The sequence below is a fragment of the Sinohyriopsis cumingii genome, chromosome 18, assembly GCF_028554795.1.
Source record: "Sinohyriopsis cumingii isolate HCF-2022 chromosome 18, ASM2855479v2, whole genome shotgun sequence".
Classification (NCBI taxonomy): domain Eukaryota; kingdom Metazoa; phylum Mollusca; class Bivalvia; order Unionida; family Unionidae; genus Sinohyriopsis; species Sinohyriopsis cumingii.
Window position 1 is genome coordinate 89,446,852 of NC_142978.1, and position 14,028 is coordinate 89,460,879.

The 14,028-nt window shown below is 41.4% G+C and overlaps 1 long non-coding RNA gene across 1 annotated transcript in view; it reads left to right on the top strand.

The window, feature by feature from the left end:
- Positions 1-734: 734 nt before the first annotated feature.
- Positions 735-14,028, top strand: part of LOC149777408 (uncharacterized) — a 32,985-nt gene continuing 19,691 nt past the window's right edge. The window contains exon 1 of the long non-coding RNA XR_016416171.1: positions 735-910. This is a non-coding gene — a long non-coding RNA (uncharacterized LOC149777408). The remainder of the gene's footprint in view (positions 911-14,028) is intronic.

Genomic DNA, 14,028 nt, shown 5'->3' on the forward strand with positions numbered 1-14,028 from the left:
GCTTATTCTATTTACAACTTGTAAAGTTATCAAATCTTGTGTTCCAGCTCTCGACTGAAATAGATAGTTTCCGAATGGTGCCATCAGCCGCCATATTTGTTGTCAGCTGGCAGATTGACCGTTGACTTAATAAGGTGTTTGAAAGTTAAAATAAATTTATTGAATCTCTAGATATTTTTACGAAAATCACACACATAAAGAGATCGCAAATCAAGCTTTCTGTTAGTATCTACATTTGTGATTTATAAGCTGACTTGGCATCAGTGTACCTTGTTATAAAAAGGTAAATTTTGGTGATCGCATATAGGAGAAACTGCCAGGTTGCCCGTCGTCCAGGTAAAATGGGCAAACTATCGATACACAGATGTCGTCTATCAATGGATTAATTCGCATGCATGTGAAAATGGCCTTCTTCTCAGTTTGAGGGAGAAATTACCTATCTCCTAATGTGATGAATCGTCAATATTATATAGTTTTAAAGGCACACAATGATGTTTAGGACCAATATCTTTCAGGATTCGGTATTATTCAGGTGATTTGGCATATACGACTTTATGTACATAAAGACGGCGTTAGGACTAAAGATATGAGGATCAGAAACTCCAAAGGTTACTAGAGCACATTGAGTCACGAGGGTAATTTCGATTCAGGTATTTTATCTAACACTGAACAACCTCTAATCATAAATATAACTGATTATTTTGTGGGGCAGGACAGAATAGAGACAGGAAAACATAATTATGTTGACAGCTACGAACATGAACAGACATACGTTCGAGTGATAGCTTGCATGTCGTAGCTTTCAAATTATATGCACAAGAAACCTAAGCTGACAAAAGATTTTAAAGAAATACGCATATGGGGTTTGGGGGCAACGTACAGAATTTGGAGGATAGCGATTAATACCAAGGTAAGTTACATTTTTATAGCTCTATCCTAGCTATGTAAGTAGTAATCTGCAATGAAGTTGGCTGCGGATTAGCTATTATATATGAGACTACACGCTAACTAGCCATTTTCCAAACATGGATCACTGAGTGTTGTTTGTATCGGATATTGACGCCCATCAAGGTATTCTATTATTTAAACAACGTATGTAGTGTTGCCTGCATTTGTAACTTATTATTAGTATCATATTTCAGCGAAGGCAGCTGAACTGCCAAAACTGCTTCCAGATAAGCATTCCTACTCAACCCCAAGGGTTGAGCAGTTCCATAACCACATCAAGAAAGTCACTTGAAAATCATTTTCCCATGAATAATCAGTTCCCACCCATCGAATAATCAATTGAATAATTTCCCAACCAGTTAGGAAATACAATGCAATGAATCGAATTTGGAAGTCTGGGATGGGAGACAGGTAACTTTACAATTCCCTCACCATGTCTAGTAAGTCTCTTGAGAGACATTCCCTTAGATTAATCAATTACCCCAAAAATAACTTTTAAAACGTATTGCATAACCTTAACCAGTGAAATTTTCCTCTGGGATATCTAATGCTCCGAAGTCTTCTTCTGACGCAGGAGGATGGAGAGACCGAACACTTAATCAATTTAAGATCTGATCTTCAACAGAAAAGCTTTCCTTCCGATAACTTTTCTCTGAAGTAATAATAATAATAATAATAGGAAGAAGAAGGAATATGAGTGTATTAATAGACTGTGCACTTATCTCAGTATCACATTACAGAGAGCACATACTTGCTTTTATTCCGTCAGTTAGGTGAAATCAAGCATTAAACATGGTCTCATTTAGGCATCAATATACAACTGTATTATTTTCCGACTAAGGAAGTATGTTTTGATAAGTTGCATTCGTCAGCCAGTAAACCCGCCCATCAATGTGACATTTTGTCCGTCCATCATTTGTTTTCATTATCTCCTCAACCTTATCTATACAGATGGAGGAGGAGGATCATATATGTTATGATATTTTAAGATAATGATTAGACGATAATTCAGGTTTAGGATCTTGGATGCAGCCCCCACAGCCCGGTACCAGGGTAGGGTTGATGGGGATCACATATCAAATTTTCATTTACAAAATATACTCGGCCACTAATCGGAACTACAACTCTACCGAATAAGAAAATTTTCAAGGTGTCATAAACCTATTCAGAAAAGGTGCTTGGTACTGAAGATAAGGTATATGTTTCTAATACTCTTCATGGAAAAGAAAGGAATATCAAACGGGTGATATGTTGCTAACATCTCGATTGCGAAACTACATTTCAAGCCAACATACACATTTTCTGCTATAATTAAATTTCTACCCACGTTACACAAGGCAAGCAAGATATTTTGCTTGTACTTACTGTGTCGAAATGAAACAGGTATCAGATTCCAAGGAAGTATTTAATACATGGCATATGACCTACTGTCTTGCTTCTACGCCTTCACAAATTTGTTGTTTCATTAGTTATAGTTAAGCAAACAGTATGTACATTACTAAACTGAAGCAAACTGGAGAAATTCACTAAAGGAAGAAGTTATATGTAAGGTGCAAAACACCTAGTTAAACATAAACATGATTTTATACAATTTGCATTAAACTATGAAAATCTTGTTAAATATTCCCAAAGGCAGGAATCTATCTATAATGTAAATGTGAGTTGCTGCTCGTTTCGTGTGTTGACTTCATTCTCTTTGGAAGATACAAATGTAAAGTTTTATTTTATACAGCCAGCTAACTAAAGTATCACTATGTTATGTGATAAGAAATATCCATACCTTTTCATTGGTAAAAGTGTTCAGCTACAGATGTATCATTAAATACAAATTTAAAATTGGTAATAATAGTAATAATCTAAAGAAGACACATTTTTCATAATTTTCATCCGTGCTTGAAACACTTTCACTCTTGGCATTTACATGGGCAGCGTATACACAAAATGTGGTGAATTTAAAGTCATCAGATTAGGAAGACATGAAGCTACATATAGACGGACAGATAACACTACGATATTTCCCATGTAAGAGGCGGAAATAATAACAAACGTTTGAAATTAATCGTTGGCTTGTATCTCTCTTTTCTTGGTACTATACATAATGTTGTGCATGTCTTGTCTTGACAATAAACCTAGCATATACATACCAGTAGTTATCTTGAGGTTGATACGGGGCACAACACTAACCCGTATGTTTATGTTGTGGGACGGCTAAGGCCACAACGGGTGATCCTAAAATTATCTGTAAGTTTACATGGGATTTAAATTATTATCCCAGACTGCCTTAGAAAATTATAGACAGAAAAACTGTATGGGGTACAACGGGAAATTCTATGTTACAACCCAGCACCACACGTATACTATCCAGCATGTATCCAAACACACAACCCTACTATCCACATGAAAAGGGCACATACGCAGTACTTAAATACTGTTATGTATATCTATATTTTGTGTAACCTTTGGTACATGACTGTGTATATATTGCATGTAATTGTTGTTAGTGACTGTAAATTGTACTAATCGTCAATAAATAAGAAACACCATGGGTGAAGATTCCATTTTAAAGATCATGAGCTATAAATAGATGTTTACAAGTTAAATTCAACATATATATTGAGCCTATTGAGCGGTATGACTGGGTGGGCAGACTGGGCTCATTAGCCTTGGCAGGCAACCAGTCTAAGAGAAGGGAAACTCTGACCCCAAACCCGGGCAGATGAAGCTTGTTAGCCTTGTCAGGCAGTTCATCTAGGAGAAGGAAACTCTGATTCAAAACCAACCAAGTCCCATCCATTGGATTATGGCTCCACTGCCTTGTGGATATCTTCGGGAGAAGGAAAGGCTACGGGAGTAAACCCAGACAGAAAATCAGGAGTGGAGCCCCTAAGGCGACTGGGGGTCGACTACGACCTCCTTCCGGCAGCTCCTGCATCCAAACTGGTGCCAAATGTCATGCTCAGCATTCCTTTGGACCCCACCAGCAAGGACGAGAGGGGGATCCTGACGTCTGGGCAGCCCAGGATCTCCATATTCCACGCCCAGGCTTGCGCCCTGGAGAGGACACTCCAGTCTTGCTACTGAGTGAGGAAACAACACGGAAGCTGACAGTTTACGGGTTATAAGTCCCACCCGATTGGCGTAGGGAAGGGGCGCCACGGGTCAGCTTTGACGGTGGGAGGGATCATCGTGTCCCACTGGCCAACTATCGCCCGCCTCAAGCCGGGCAGCCCCCGGTCAATAAGGTGTTGACCCGCCATCGTCTGCCTGCTCCAGTGGGTGTCTGGAGCTCAGTGTGTTGTTCAGCATGACAAGCAGACGGTAATTCCACACCAGACAAAAGAAACAAGAAACCAATAAAGAAGACTCCAGCTCTTCGATTTGCAAGCTGGAATGTGCGCACCATGTGTACAGGCATCTCCGACGACCTCAGAGAAGTGGACGACACCAGAAAGACGGCCATCATCGATAGAGAACTCACCAGACTAAATATCAGCATAGCTGCCCTCCAGGAAACCAGGCTCGCCTCTAGTGGCTCCCTCAGAGAGGAAAACTACACCTTCTTCTGGAAGGGTCGAGAACCTGAGGAGCCCCGTCAGCACGGAGTGGGCTTTGCCATCAAAAACAATCTCCTGGCCTCGGTTGAACCTCCAACAGGGGGCACTGAGCGTCTCTTGTCCATCCGCCTCACCACTACTTCAGGTCCTGTCAACATCATCAGTGTCTACGCCCCAACCCTCACGTCATCAGAAGACGTGAAGGATCCGTTCTTTGGGCAGCTGGACGAACAGATCAAAGGATGCCCCAAAAATGAACCACTATTCCTCCTCGGCGACTTTAATGCCAAAGTAGGTGCGGACCACGAGTCCTGGCCTACCTGCCTCGGATATCATGGCACTGGAAAGACCAACGAAAACGGCCAGAGACTGCTGGAGCTATGCACCTACCATGGCCTGTGCATCACAAACACCTTCTTCAAGTGCAAGCCCCAACACAAAGTGTCATGGAAACACCCCAGATCTCATCACTGGCACCAACTCGACTTGGTCATCACCAGGCGCTCTGCCCTTAACAGCGTCCTCTCCACCAGAACCTACCACAGTGCAGACTGTGACTCCGACCATGCCCTTGTGAGCAGCAGAATGCGACTACAGCCACACGTGCTACACCGCACAAAACCAAAAGGATGTCCTCGCATAAACACTGCACAGATGTCAGTCCCTGCCAAGGTGGAGGAGTATGTGTCTGCCCTGAACAAGGCTCTCCAGGACCTGCCTGAGTATGACGCTACAGCCAAGTGGAACGCCATGAAGGGTGCCATCTACAGTACAGCTATGTCAACGTTTGGCAAGAAGGAACGACCCAGCCAGGACTGGTTCAATGCACACCTATCAAGGATGGAACCACAGATCGAGGAGAAACGAAAAGCCTTCATAGCTTACAAAAAATGCCCTAATGAACGGACGCTTGCTGCTCTCAGAAGTGCCCGAAGTAACACCCAACGCATTGCTAGACAGTGTGCGAACGAGTACTGGCAACAACTGTGTGAAGGGATCCAGCGCAGTACCGAGTCCGGACACATCCAAGGCATGTACAGTGGCATCAAGAAGGCTCTAGGCCCTACAGTGAAAGGGGTCGCTCCCCTCAAATCCCTGACGGGAGAGAAGATCACAGACCGTGGGCAACAGATGGCCAGATGGGTGGAGCACTACTCAGAACTATACTCCAGAGAAACGTCAGTCACTGATGCAGCCCTCAGCAGCATAAAGAATCTGCCCACCATGGAAGAGCTCGACAAAGTGCCAACCTTAGAGGAGCTCAGCAAAGCAATCGACTGCCTTCCAAACGACAAAGCACCAGGTAGTGACAGCATCCCGCCCGAAGCTATCAAACGTGGAAAACCAGCATTGATTAAACCACTGCATGAGCTACTTTGCCGCTGCTGGGAGGAAGGAGTAGTCCCCCAAGACATGCGTGATGCCACAATTGTGACCCTTTACAAAAACAAGGGCGACCGCAGTGACTGTAATAATTACAGAGGGATCTCGCTCTTGAGTATTGTTGGTAAAGTGTACGCCCGCATCATACTCAACAGGCTGCAGTTGCTGGCAGACCGTGTGTACCCGGAATCACAGTGCGGCTTCAGAGCAGGCAGGTCGACGACAGACATGATCTTCTCCCTACGACAACTCCAAGAGAAGAGCAGAGAGCAAGGTCAACCACTCTACATGATGTTCATCGACCTCACCAAGGCCTTTGACTTGGTCAGCAGGAAGGGCCTTTTTGAACTTCTGAGTAAGATCGGTTGCCCCCCAAAACTCCTCAGCATGATAATCTCTTTCCATGCAGATATGAAGGGAACAGTCCTGTATGATGGATCATCCTCTACTTCCTTCCCAATTAACAGTGGTGTGAAGCAGGGCTGCGTGCTGGCACCAACACTTTTTGGGATCTTCTTCTCCCTGCTATTGTCCTACGCCTTCGACACGTCCACGGATGGCATATATCTACACACCAGGTCTGATGGGAGCCTGTTCAACCTGGCACGACTGCGCTCAAAGACCAAAGTGAGAGCTTGCTCATCAGGGAGATGCTTTTTGCAGATGACGCAGCTCTTGTGGCCCACACCGAGGAAGCCTCCAGAGACTGGGAGACCGTTTTGCTGTTGCCTGCACGCACTTTGGTCTCACAATCAGCTTGGAAAAAACAAATGTCAGTGTGCAAGATACCACCATTGCCCCTTCAATCAAAATCAACGGTGTCACCCTGGAATCAGTCAACAACTTTACCTACCTAGGGTCAACCATCAGCAACACTCTCTCTATTGATATGGAGCTGGACAGAAGGCTTGGAAAGGCAAACACCATCATGGCTCGATTAACAAAGAGGGTTTGGGAAAACAACGCGCTGACAGAGCACACCAAGGTCCGAGTCTACCAGGCCTGCGTTCTCAGCACCCTTCTGTATGGAAGTGAGACGTGGAGTACCTACATGAGGCAAGAACGCCGGCTCAACTCCTTCCATATACGGTGCCTAAAACGCATCCTGAAAATCAGCTGGCAAGACCGTGTTCCACACAGCGAGATCCTGCAGCGTGCAAGTACCCCCAGCATGTACTCCCTGCTAATTAAACGCCGCCTTCGATGGCTGGGTCACGTCCGACGCATGGAGGATGGAAGGCTGCCAAAGGACATCTTATATGGACAGCTGGCCACTGGCATGAGAAGAGTCGGACGCCCCTCACTCCGTTTCAAAGATGTGTGCAAGAGGGACATGAAGGCATGCAACATTTCACCCGATGGCTGGGAAGAGCTGGCCGAGGACCGAGGCACCTGGAGACTGATGGCAAACAATGGCATATCAGTCGCTGATGCGAGGAGAGGCCAGTTGGTGGCAGAGAAACGTAAGAGAAAGAAGAACGCAACAGCAACCACAGTAATGCAGACTTCCCAGTATGTCTGCACCAACTGCAGTAGGGACTGTCACTCACGTATAGGCCTGCACAGCCACAGCAGACGTTGCCAACAGAGACAGGCAACACCTCAAGGGCGCTATTCGCATGGTCTTTCGAGACCGAGTCGCCAATGATGATGATGATGATGATATTGAGCCTGTTGACAAGTTTGGAGTAATTTCTTATTGGCTTGTGAGATCATGTGGGTTGTTAGAAGAATTAAGTTATTTCCCGTTAGATGGGCTGGCTTGGTGGACTAGGACATGTGAGGGGGTGCTCACCAGTTAGTATGTACTTCTGAGATAGTGACGTATGCCAGATGAAGTTCTTTGCATTCGAAACATGCACAGTGGAGAAATTGTTGGCACATCTCTATGCTACTTTGCTGTAATGTGGCCGACATTTCTTTGGATATTGTACTTATGGAAATTGTCCATGATCTAAGCACACTGCTAAATAAAATGACTTGTACTAAAAAAATCAGCCTAAATTAGTCTAAAGTACACTATCTTCAGCACTTTTTAAAATTGGGAAATTGAATTTTGCCCAACTAGACAATACCAGCTTCTGAAAGTGCAATGAATTAATTACCAAGTATGTAAAATGTATAAAACGCAATCGTCTCTTTTTTACAATTTTCCTCTGAAGTCCAGGAAGTGAAAATGACCCAGTGGAGCTATCAGTGTTTTGAAAGATTCACATCTGGAGTAAGGCCAAGCTGTATACTCTATAACCCATATTACACCCATCAATCATACACCAAACTAAAGGGAAGTAAAGCTTCTTTGAACAATACCTAAGATATACAAGGTCTTTTATAACTAGCCAGTATAACCAGTGAGGAAACCCGGGGAAATTCTATTTCTTTAAAATTCTAATACGAAACTGTAAAGCGCCTGAATGAATATTGTGAAATATTTGATTGATTAATAAGGTCTGTCACTTGGAGTATATTATGACATATAGTCGTAAGAGACACTTGGGGATGTACATAAGCAGAAAACTGAAGTTAATGTGTTAATGCCAGTTTGCGTATGTATTTAACGTTGTGTTTAGAAACAACTTGAGAGGTGACATTTGTTTGAATTTTTCATAGCAATTACAAATTGCTCACTGGATTTAACTAATATTCTGAGACTATTGCGAGAATTTATTCAAAGGAGCTTTTGACAATGTCATTATGATAAAACGCGACTGATGGCAGACCAGTACATTTGAGGATCTTGAATTAATTCAGAATATTCGATTCTTTAGGACTTGTGATAGAACGTTTGGACTTATTTTGGATTTAGTTCATAATACTATAAGATTTTCTTAAATTTTTATCTTAAAACTTTTTGATTTTCCTTCTTTCTGTTACTTAGTTTATGACATAACAACATAAGAAGACATACTGTCACAAAAAGTTTGGAAGTGTATGCAGACACACTAATATACCCTTACATACATATTATCACACGAAGAGAAAAGGGGTAAAAGGGTTTTAAAAGTTTTTATTTTTGTGTAAGACAAACAGACACAAAACGTATACACAGACACACAAAAAAATACAAATATTTGGCAAATATGAGAAGTATCACTCTTTTCTTCAAATCTGGGTGGCCCTAAAATCTCTTGCTGCACACTGTCTTTTTCTCCCTCATGCTGTAGCTGTCGCTGTTGTTGCTTTTGTCTCTCCTCACAGTCTTCTCTCTCTTTAATGATGTCTTCGCGCTGGACATTTACTACCAAGTCATGCGCCATTTTTAGACGTCGTTCTTCCTATTCGTGCTTTTTTGGGCTAGATGATGCCTGACTCGGTGTGTGTGAACCATGGCTACACTCATTTAAGATTTCTTCGAAATACTTTTTAGTGGTTGATGCGTTAACGATAGGTGGTCAGACTTGACATGACTTGGATTAATTACTATTACTCGCTTATGAATAATAAGTACCCACTCGATGTTTTAATGTATGCAAGGCATACTCTTTAATTTAGATGTTTGGAAGGAGAAAATGACTAGAGTTCCTGCTGCAGTCCTCAAGCGGCCGCGGAATCCTTCTGAAACACTGTCGAAGTTCTATTCATCAAAATATTCTGAGTTGTCTAATTCGGACGTTCCCTACAACTAATTTTATTCAAGCTACATATTATAATTAGGATCAGGTTAGCCAATTAAAAAATTGTCCTACTCTGTTCTGTTGTAGAATATATTGCATGCAGTGTACATTAATTTTGCCGCAAAGAGAACAACCAGACCCATATCAATACGGTTCCATGATTTTTGTGGTCTTAACTAGGTAATATTCGAATAGTCTTTTAGAACGGCGGGCAAAAAGACTGTATTTTTGTTTTGAATCTTTTTTTATTATCGAAATTGGTTTTGAAGCCATAGTGAAACACCTCAGGCATTTGATACAATTCTAAGTCGCCCTCACAAGGTATTGAAATGTAACTTCTGGTGATGGTAGCAGGTATGGTATCAGGTGTTCGGGCTGCTCAGGTATGAGCCTAATCCATCCCTTAGAACACTCTGGATCGATAAAGTCAGCTACTACTAAGTTATTCATTGGAGACCAAACTGTGATGGGCTGTGACAACAACTTCAAGGATGCTCTCTTCTCGTTGAGCATCAGCTACTCTACAGAAATAGGACAATCGCTGTATTTCTCCCCCTGAATTCTGGTGTTTTACGCTACCTTTCGATAGCTGGATTTCGAGATTCTTTCGCATCGTCCCTTATAAGTGAGTCTCGTGGAGGCTGCTGTGACCGTTCGGAATTCTTCTATTTAGCGCCTTGATACTTCTAGATCTTCTTTCAGCTCACCCAGCCCCACTGCCTCTGGTTGGTCTAATATTTATCTCGCCTCTTGTTGATTGGAGTGGGCAGTGGCAACTCATTATGTATATTTTTCTTTGTCGCCGCCGATCTCGTCTCCGTTTATGTTGTCGGTGTTCCTTGAGCTTTACTCAACGACTGTCCCGTTGATGTTTCTGCTCACATCTTGGGACTGTTGATCCTTTCTTTCAACTTTTTCCTTATCATCCTCCCTCCACTGCCTTTCCCCTTGTTGAGCTGATCGCACTGCTGTTGTGGGTAGCAGGGAGGTTCTTCCTAGTTTTGATGTTTAAAGCTGGAAGTATAATTGAAGGTGGAAGAAACTTTTCGCCGGAGTTTCGACGGAAGGTGCCTTGTACGTTCCCGCTAGTGTTCCTCCCTGACCCAGTCATCTTCTGGGTGGTCTTCTTCTAGCGGTGTTTGGATCCTTCTCCACAATCAGGTTTGTCCTACTAGCTTGGCCCCTTAGGTTCCACCCTAATGCAGTACAAAGGCCTAAGGCCTCTCAATTCTTCCGTCTCTAGCTCTCTTCTTGATACGTGTTGTTCGTTGCTTTCTTATCTAGGCACTAATGTGGCCAGACTAAATCATTCAATCAAACATGGATTACAGTTGTATACGGCAAGTCCAAATGCAAAAGACCCATTATTCCTAAATCGCGTTCTTGATTGATTTTCTTCTGACAGCTGATGAATCCAACATTGTGATACACATCAATGAATTACGTGTCATTAACCTTGTCCATTAGTGTGATAATGAAAGTTTTAGATTTTTTGTATTTATATCGGTTACGGCCTTCTATCTTTATATTACAATAAATTACGCGTGTATGCATCTCAACCCACTGATTGTGATCCATGAAAGTGACCGATATGTCACTATAGAAGAGGATAAAGTCGTTCGGTATAGAAGGCGGTGACCTATATTAGTAACCGACAAAACCTCTGTTATCACCGCTATGATATACGTCTTTGAAATTGTGTCGTGATAAATACAGTGATTATTTTTGTTTTTAAAGGAATTTACGCAACTTATACTGTCTGTGAAGTCACTATTTCCCGGTATATTATCTGTGCTTGGAGTTGTCAATGAGTTTCCTTTTCTATCGACCGCTCCGGTGGCCTAAGGGGTTAGTGCGTCCACCTCGGATATAGGATGTTGCTGGTTTGAACCCCAGCTGAGTAATACCTAAAACTTATACAAAAAATGGTACTAGGATCTGACTCGCTTACATCAGGAGTTAGCGTTAGGACTGGTCGGACTGGTATCAGGATAATCTGACTTGGAAGGACATGAAGCTACATCACTACAAGCTGCCACAATTCAGACACTAGTGATATGACTGAAAAACTGTTAAAGCTACGTTAAAAAATCCAAAGCAAATCCATTCCCTTCAATACAATCTCGAACTCGTGCTTACTAATTATTTTTCCTCGATAACCATCGAGACTTTTCTTTGTGCTCCAGCTGAGAAGTACTGAAATAATACGTAGTCATGAGCGTAATCGTATCGAAATTTGATAGCTCCATCTGTTACGACTGTATGGTCTTATACTAAGTAACAAATAAAACCGAAAACCATCAAGTGTTCTAAAATTCAACAAATAATTTATTTCCCTAGAATACAAAGTTAAAATTTAAACAGAACTTACAGTAATGCGAATTAAATATCGAATACACCTAAAGGATTGATCACAAGTCCAAATGTATAAGTTTATAAAGTTCCAATTGAATTCTGGTGGTATTCCAAACAAGTGCCTCTGCAACATTCTCTTGCATGTCCTCTAACCTTATACAAAATTATTTTAATTTTTATAGATACAGGCCTGATCGGACCAGGTCGTCGTTGTGTTGCTATCGACAATGTAATGGTTTCCGCACTTACTTTGCTTGTTACACAGCTTGCATAGTCATGGCTTTAAAACCCATCATTATACGGTTGATCATTAGCCGACGGTGCGATCAAGTACACTCGATTGCATGTTGATCTTGAAGAGGAACATTAACAAAGCTACAACCTACTCCCTGGATAAGAACACTGTCACTTGAATAAGACTTCTCAGATAAAGGCAAAGTACATGCAAAGAAAAGATTATGTGAAGCTCCTTTTGTCCCTTAATATTTAAAGATGGCCGAATCACCAGTTCGTGACATAGGACCTCTCCACATGAATGGTTTATAGTTCTTTATTACAAATCAGACTAGAATTTTTTTGACCCAATTAATGTATTGCTTTATGTTTATATGACAGCATGTTCTTGTTTAGCAATTAATGTGCCCTCCCGAATTTCTGAATTCTCCGGATAATTTATGTATATGTGTATATTAGTTTGACATGGGAATACTTCTTTGTATTAAGTGTTTGGGTCGTGTTTTGTATTGCACAGCGTGGAGTACTAATTTTCAGATCGAAATAAGTGAAACAAATTTAAAAAAGATATAACCATTTATATGTGAAATTAGAGTTTTGTGATGCTTGGTCATTAGGTGATTGGATGAAATGTGTTTTTTAGTATTTGAGTGTTTAATAATCTTTCATTTTACAACGACCTTGGTCTTGAGGTCTTTATACATAAGAATTATTATCGGCCTGAAGCCAGGCTCAAGCAGGTATTTGAATACCTGGGTAAGAGACCACTTGCGAGTACCAATAAGTTGAAAAATCAACGTGATGGCTTTCCTTTGTAGCCTTTTACTCGAGTTGTGGCGAGCAGGTCTAAGTTCTTTGCCTGAAAAAATCAGTGACAACTCACCTATGCTCGCATATGTTCAAGTCTCGGCTCGGCAGTCATAGGTATGTAGGAAAGCTTACAAGTAGCTTCCAATTGTTCGTTTTTTCAGCCTGTGATCTTCTCGGGTTCTTCCGTCACTGGAAGCAGCAGGAGGGGCGACCGACCCAAAAAGTAGTGGCTACAACTTGGGGTGTTAGTGACCACAATCAATGCGCCATTTTAGAATCTGATGTTAACAAATGCTATTTTGAGCCAAGCAATTAATTATCCAAAGGCCAATCCGAGACTTGTATATAAGCCTAGTTACTACGTTGAAGGGGGGGGGGACCCCAAAAAGTGACATCGACGTTGATGGGGGAGGGACGTCGACATAAAAAATATACAACGCCCTGTTTTCGTAACGGCCTTGTTATTAATCCCGTTACTCAGCTCCCAGGTTTTGTTATTATTTTATTTGGCCCAATCCTGGCGAAAAAGCAAAAAATATTGTTATAAAATTCTAATCCGAAGCTTGAATCGATTCTGATTATTGGTCAAATATAAATAAATTGTATTTTCTGATTGAATCTTTTTTTTGTAGTTGAATTATGTATACCATTTGCCACAAAGTAAATAAGTCCTGGATTTATATCGAAATATTTTCCAGTAGCTGAGATATGATCAAATTTATTTGTTTAGCCAGTATCAAGATTTATTGATTTAACTGGACGTAGTACTTTTTTATATTTGCCAGTTTTCTTCCGTTTACTATTCCCGCTCAAGTTGATCGCTTGAAGTTTTAAAATAAAATGAGTATCGGTTTTATGTGTTGATATGAACAATGACAAGGCCCTCATCTATCACGCAGTTGATACATTCATAAACAATTTTGTGTGCAAGATATTTTGGTTTTGCCCCACCAGTCGATAAGTAAGCTACATTATTTATAATACCAAGTGGTTATTTGTTTTTGCAGTGTCGTATAACACCGGCTCTGCTAGCTTCGTTGTTAATATATATAGGATGACTCTTGAATTCATCGAGATTAATATTTTCATTAACTTTTTGTCTAATAAGACATTATTATTTGTTATATAAC